Raw genomic sequence first — 6,401 nt, 5'->3', positions numbered from 1 at the left:
CTAAAAATGTTGTATTATCAAAGGGTAATATACCTTAAAAAAAATCCAAGTTAAACTTGAAACAGAACCTTAATATATAAACTAAAGATCAGAAACATTTGCTTTGTATATGTTAAAATAAAATATTCTGACCTTGCTGTAAAGTAATTTTAGGGAACCCTGGCTGCTGAAATCAGCCAGAATTTTCAAATACTTTCGTAAAACAGTATACTGCAACGAATCTAGTGTGCCCAAAGATTGGATTAGCCTAACAAGGAGGCAGAGCTGTCCTCGCGCTGGCGCTGTCCCGCGGTGCTGGCGGGCAGCGGCCGCTTCTCCCGTCCTGCTCTCCCCTCCTGGCCTGGCCCGGCCCGCGGAGCCGCAGTTGCTGCGCTCCGGAGGTGGCAGGAGGAGCCAGGTGCGCTGCAGCGCTCCTTCTGCTCTGGCTTCCCTGTCCCCTGTGCCAGTTTGAAGGTAGTCACCATCTTCTTCACGCGTGTCACTGGGAGAATGTTTGCGGAAAATGAGTCACACTCTGTTTCCCAAGATTTTTTGGGCTAGAAATAAAACCTGTAACTCGGTTTTCTTGATGCAGAAGAATCAGAAAGTAAGAAGTAAATTTTCCATGTTGCTATAGTAAGAAACATTTCACCAGGCAATTTGCGTACTTGAAGTATATTGATCTGTGAATATACAGACATTCTAGCAATAAAGTTAATGTATCTAGCCAGCATGGCATTCAGACTGCCATGTAATTTGCAGGAAGTGTTACTTTCACCTTCACATCCTGAGGTATCTGAAACAGCTATTTATTCAACAGTGCATAGACTGTACATATGTCTGCTCCCTGTCCTGCCTCAGCAGCCCTGTTGTTATCTGGGCTAGAAGAGGTCCCATTTGGCTCTGTGGAAGTCCTGGTTACACGGGAGTAAAGGCTCTGATTTCTGTACATATCATTGCTACCACTTACTGCATATGGAGAACCTGTGAAAAACAAAAGAATGAATTAATTTCAGATAACTAAAATTGATTAATTTTGATATTATTTAAACAAAAAATAATTCTCCCCTTTTATGGGGGGGAGGGTCTTCTCTGCCCTACACCCAAGTGCTGGATTGTACTGTGTTCTAAGTCAGAGATAAGTGGTATACTAGCAATAGTATATTTACTGCAAGATGGAGTATCTGTGAAACACTTGTATAAAAGAATTATTTTTTTTTTTTGGCCTCCTCATTGATGATAAAAAGACCTTATGTTCTTATCTCACATGGAGAATAAAAGTCTGAGACAGAGAGATTCTGACTTGATCAAAGCCAAAAAAGAGACAGGAAAAGAAAACAGAGCCCATGTCTTCCAGTCCACTTGTAATATTTTATACCTACTGGCCGCCTTAGATATCTACAGTTAGCCTAACTAATTTGTTTAGTGCATTTTTAATGCTAAAGAACTGGCATTATGTGACACTTGAAAACTATAAGCAGTGAACTAAGAGTTTGTGTACACAGACAAGTTTAGAGCAGCATGAACAATAGTTGAACAACAGCTTATTCTGCAGGACTACCTTTATGGATCTTCTCTGCGTCTTCTTTACATCAATATTATTTTTTAATTCATTTTTGAAACTAGTTAACATTGATCTTTGGAGGTATTCATCGGGGAAAGTTTATCGATAACGAAGTTCACAACTGTGTCTTCTAAATTCTCACTATTGGTACCCTGAGGGAGGTTCTATCCAAGTCCTCCCTTACAAACAAACCCTCATAAATCTGTAATGCAAGACATCCTAAGTCTACTCTGAAGATAGTCACTGCAAAAGTTTGTTCAAAACTTCATGCTTACATTCATCTTCTGTCATTCCAATAGCATCATGATCTCTAAAATAAAAATAAGATGATGTGTTTATAGTCATTCTATCCTATGTAGATAACTTTAAAAATAATTGTTGATGTTCTGTAAGTATGTTCTTTCAAGGCAGTACCTGGTAAGCTGTGTGGTTGTTTTTTTCTCTGAAAAAGATAAAATATTATAAAGTGTTAGTAATTAAAATATTCCTACAAATGATGCTTTTTTTGTTTTAATTCAAGAGAATGATTAGACATGTTCATTACCTTTTGATTTGAATATCTTCAGAAAGATCAGTCCTACTGTCACACTGAGAAAAATAATCCCAGCTACAGCTCCAGAGATGATATGCCACTGTGTAGCTAAATAAAATTGATTATATTTTTAACACATGAATCAGTCATGGCATTTGGATCAAGACATTTAGTTAATATCATAATTGCAGTGTTTTACAAGTGATCACTTGATATTTAGCTGCTATGAACATAATTTATGTGTAACTCCCTTACTATGGATGACTGCAGGGTATTGTGTTCTGGGAAATAATTTTTGTAGCAAATTTCCCTTTAAAATAATTACTACATTCATCTGTACTGGTGAGCAAAAAATAGATATTTACTGTAGTGAGACTGTGATATCTTCAAAGCTTGCTGTAGGATGTTGTCCAGTATGTATTTGTTCACATAGTTCTCACCACCACTTTTTTCAAGTTGTAGTACTTTTTGAAAGGCATTTTTGAGTGGTCTGTCTGCAGGCCACTGTCACCAAGGAGGTGTGTTAGGCTTTGCTGTCAGCCTAGGAAAGAGGAAAATCTAGCCTCTCCCTGGTGCTTCTTGTTGCTGGCAGTTAGGATACCTGTTGTGATCATATAAGGGATGCCAGGTAGTTTGTTGAGGGTGGAGTGGAAAGGCAAGCAGGATCTTTCTATTTTGTATCTCATCTGGGGAAGGTGGAGGCTCTGTGCAGCCTGCCCCACTGCACCCTGCCCCTTTCCAAGGCCTTAGCTTTACTGCCTGACATCAGTAAGGTGTGAAGTTTTGACCTTCTCTGAAAAAATGTTAATATGTATCTGGGGTTAAAGATGACTTTACAGCATATAATGTGATATTGGAAGACTATCCTCTACACTTGGATAATTCTAACATTTGTCATAAAAAGAGAAGCTATAATGAGACTCTAAACCATTTGCACTGTCATTCACTTTCCTTCACTTGCAAACAGCCTTATTGCAAATGTGGAGTTAGTTTTATACCTGATACTATTAATAATCATCCACAAAGCATTCTACATGACACAGTGGCTAAATGGTCCTTGATACACTGCCACTTCATGATGTAGAGTTACTCTCTCTTTTAAGTTATTTAAAGAGTGTTTAATTTCCTGAAGAAGAATAATCTTTGGAAATGATGATTTATAAAATGAATTGCAATGTGTTCGATCACATTCTCAGGATGTAGGATTTCATGGCTCACTTCAGTGCCAGAACACAGAGTATTTAAACCAAACAAGGGGAATTCCTCCGAAGAGTGCAGACGTTCCTGCTACAGGCTATTAGGAACGTAGTTTCAGCTTACGTGCCGTTCTGTCGATCTGGACATCCACTGACCAGTTAGTAGGAACTTGCCACACAAGTTTACCGTGTTGCCAGGCAGCAACAACGCACAAATATTTCCCACTGTCAGCACTCGTGACGTTCAGAAGAGTCAGGTTATGTCTTTTGTGACTGGAATTGAAGTTTGTATAGTTCAACAGTCGCTCCTGGATGTCTTGATCAACACAGCAGTGCTCATTGAAAGCCAGGCTTGGGGCTAGGTCTTCATTCGCAGCAGAAAACAGGCATTCGCTTGTTCTACTGACTCTGATCCAGTACATAAAAAAACAGTGTCCTGAGCAGTTAGTGTAAAATTCACAAGACAGAGTGATGTTATCTTTTTCTGTGAATTTGCGAGAGACTTGTGATTTTTCCTGACTGTTGCCTGAGCTCTTTTTCCCTGAAACAAACACAAAAGATATTACAAACTAGACTTAACCAGCAATAGTTTGAGAAGTGCAAGAACTGCATGACAACCAAATGCCATCTCAGGCACAAACGAAACCATATTTTACAGAGTCATGTAATTCAGTTAAAATATTTCTGTTGTACGATACCTGAGTGACAAATAGGGATTATATTTGTTGATAAGCCTGGCGGTAGGTAGCATGGAAAATAGAGCCATCTGAAGCACCGAGATAAGCGAGCTTTGGTAATCATTCTGACACTCGGCTTCGACGTAAACCGCTAGGCAGTAATGCCCTTCCAAGGGGAGGATGCTTTGATAATTAAAAAATTTTTGTCTAAAGTGAAGTTGTCTGTTGTTAGCACAGCGGAGTGTGCGGTCAGTGGAACCTCTAATCCCAGCATCTGGGGGCACTGCATAGCAAATCCAGGCTTTTCCGAGCCACGCTGGAGCGGTGGCAACCGAGGCCTGTCCTGGCCCCAGCACGCGGCCCACCGCCCGCAGCCACCTTCCTCCTGGCGCCAGGAGCCTCCCTGGCGGTGACGTGATCCGTGCCAGGACCTTTCCTGCACTTGAGGCAGCTCATTTCAGATCTGAAAAAGGGCTAACCTGTTATCTGTAGCCTCTAAGGAAAATAGCTTTGAGAAGATTTAGAAATGATAAAACAGCTATTGAAGTCCAGCTACTTCAGGCAGTCCAGCTGTACTAAACATTAAACAGGGTAGTGTGAGAACAGCAACTGTTTGCTTGTACATATAGATTAAATCACTTGCTATATAGAAAAATTCACTCTTTTTGACTATCTGAAATTTAAATGGTCAATTTTCTATTATAACATAAGCTAGCAAAAAAATGTAGATTCTTTTTAATGCCGGGACTCTCGGGAGGGTTCTGGAAAGACAGTGTGAAGAGGTCTTCATTAGTTCATCTACTGGGAAAACTTTCACAGGTACAATGCAAAGCTTTTTAAAACCTTTACACTATTTTACTCCCATTTGCCAGCCAAAAAGATCTGAAGCTTTGGCAAAAACCTTATTCTGGGTGCAGAAATTCAGAAAGCAGAGTTAAGACTGTTGGTGCTGTGTTACTTGTAGCTTAAAGCTCATTTTTCTTAAATCTTACTACAACATTAACTCGATTAACTCACTTTGTCAGATATGAAGTAGACATGTGGCTGTTGCTTTGCTCCCATGTCTTAGGGGGGGGGAAAAAAAGTTTCTATGAGGAATAGTACTAAGCTCAATGAGAATTATTTTTAAAAAAGGCTGAGTGAAGGTATTAGGAGTCGGGACTCAAAATGGACTGAAACATTTAAAATTACTTCAGTTAAAAAGTGTATATTTTTGAAGGTACCGACCAGATTCTTTTTTAATATAGATAGATAGATAGATATAGCTGCTTCTCCTCTCAGTCACTCAGCTTTCTCATTTCTGCTAGATTCTGTGTTTGATTTCTCCTCCTACGTTCCGCTCAGACCGTAAGTCACAGTCATGTTCACCTTACTAAGTTCTTTGTCTTCTCTGAAGAATTCCTTAGGCCACAGTCTAAGATACAGAGATTTTTTTTTTCTTTTTAAACTGAAGTAAAGTATTTTTCCTTCTAAGAAAATGGGCTAAATGTTGTCACAGTACAACATTCTCTAAATTATCTCCTATTTAATGCAGACTCACCAATGTTCTTTATGGGCCTCCATACTGAAGATGAGCTTACTGAGAGAAGCATAGAAATAGGCATTGATAAAAAGTATCACTCACCTGATGCAGTGTTAGTCTGTACAAGAAAGAAACTATAGTGGCTGCAGTGAAACGCGTCGCTGAACAGCAGGGAAGTCACTGGTTTGTCATCACTTTTATTTGTTCCACATGCAAACATCCCGCCATCAGGTGAAGCACGTGTGACCTCTAAGGTATCATTGCAGGCTGTTTCTGTACACAAGTGATTGCACTTGGAAGAGCAGTAAATTAAATTGAGTTGTTGCATATTATTTGCTGTCCTATACCAATCTATTCTTGTATTTTCTTTAGCAAATGGCTCATTGCAGTGAAGTATAAGATTTCCATGTTCTAGTTGGTGAAAGAAAGTCTCACCTGTTAAGAATTTTTATGTGGTTAATAAAGCAAAATTATCTGTAAAAGTAGCTAAATCTTTAAAAACTTAAGATTCATTTGTGTTGTCAAAACAACATCTTGTATTGCCGGTGTAGTGATGGATCCTGCTCTCCTCAGGGATCTGGCTATGTTCCTCTTGGAAGCAGTTTCCAAGAGGAAGCCTTCTGAATGCAGATCTGGTCTCTTCGATTGAAGTGAGCAGTATGGTGACCACTCATCACTCATGTTTACCAAATGGTCTAGTATAGGTACTCTGTTATTTTAATAAAGCAATTCTGTGGATGTTTCTGATCACATTAATGATACTAAATAGAGTTTGAAGATGAAAATATGGTACAGATGGATACTTCTTTAGTTAAAAATCCCATACAAATTATCTTGAAGTAGGGAGCCACAATCAGCCACTGCACTTTTAGTGTGGCAGGTTTAGCCTGCTGTCTGTGTGCGCCTTGCTAGGCATAAATGCAGTCTCTGA

The 6,401-nt window shown here is 39.3% G+C and overlaps 1 long non-coding RNA gene across 1 annotated transcript; it reads right to left on the bottom strand.

Moving 5' to 3' along the window:
* Positions 1–1,939: 1,939 nt before the first annotated feature.
* Positions 1,940–3,666, bottom strand: LOC134144433 (uncharacterized). Its single transcript, XR_009959370.1, has 3 exons — positions 3,396–3,666; positions 2,088–2,183; positions 1,940–1,985 (listed from the first exon to the last, which is right to left on the bottom strand). It is a non-coding gene; the product is annotated as an uncharacterized LOC134144433 (long non-coding RNA).
* Positions 3,667–6,401: the final 2,735 nt, after the last annotated feature.

This window comes from Rhea pennata, chromosome 10, assembly GCF_028389875.1.
Source record: "Rhea pennata isolate bPtePen1 chromosome 10, bPtePen1.pri, whole genome shotgun sequence".
NCBI classification, from domain to species: Eukaryota; Metazoa; Chordata; class Aves; order Rheiformes; family Rheidae; genus Rhea; species Rhea pennata.
This window is presented reverse-complemented; position numbering and strand designations above follow the sequence as displayed.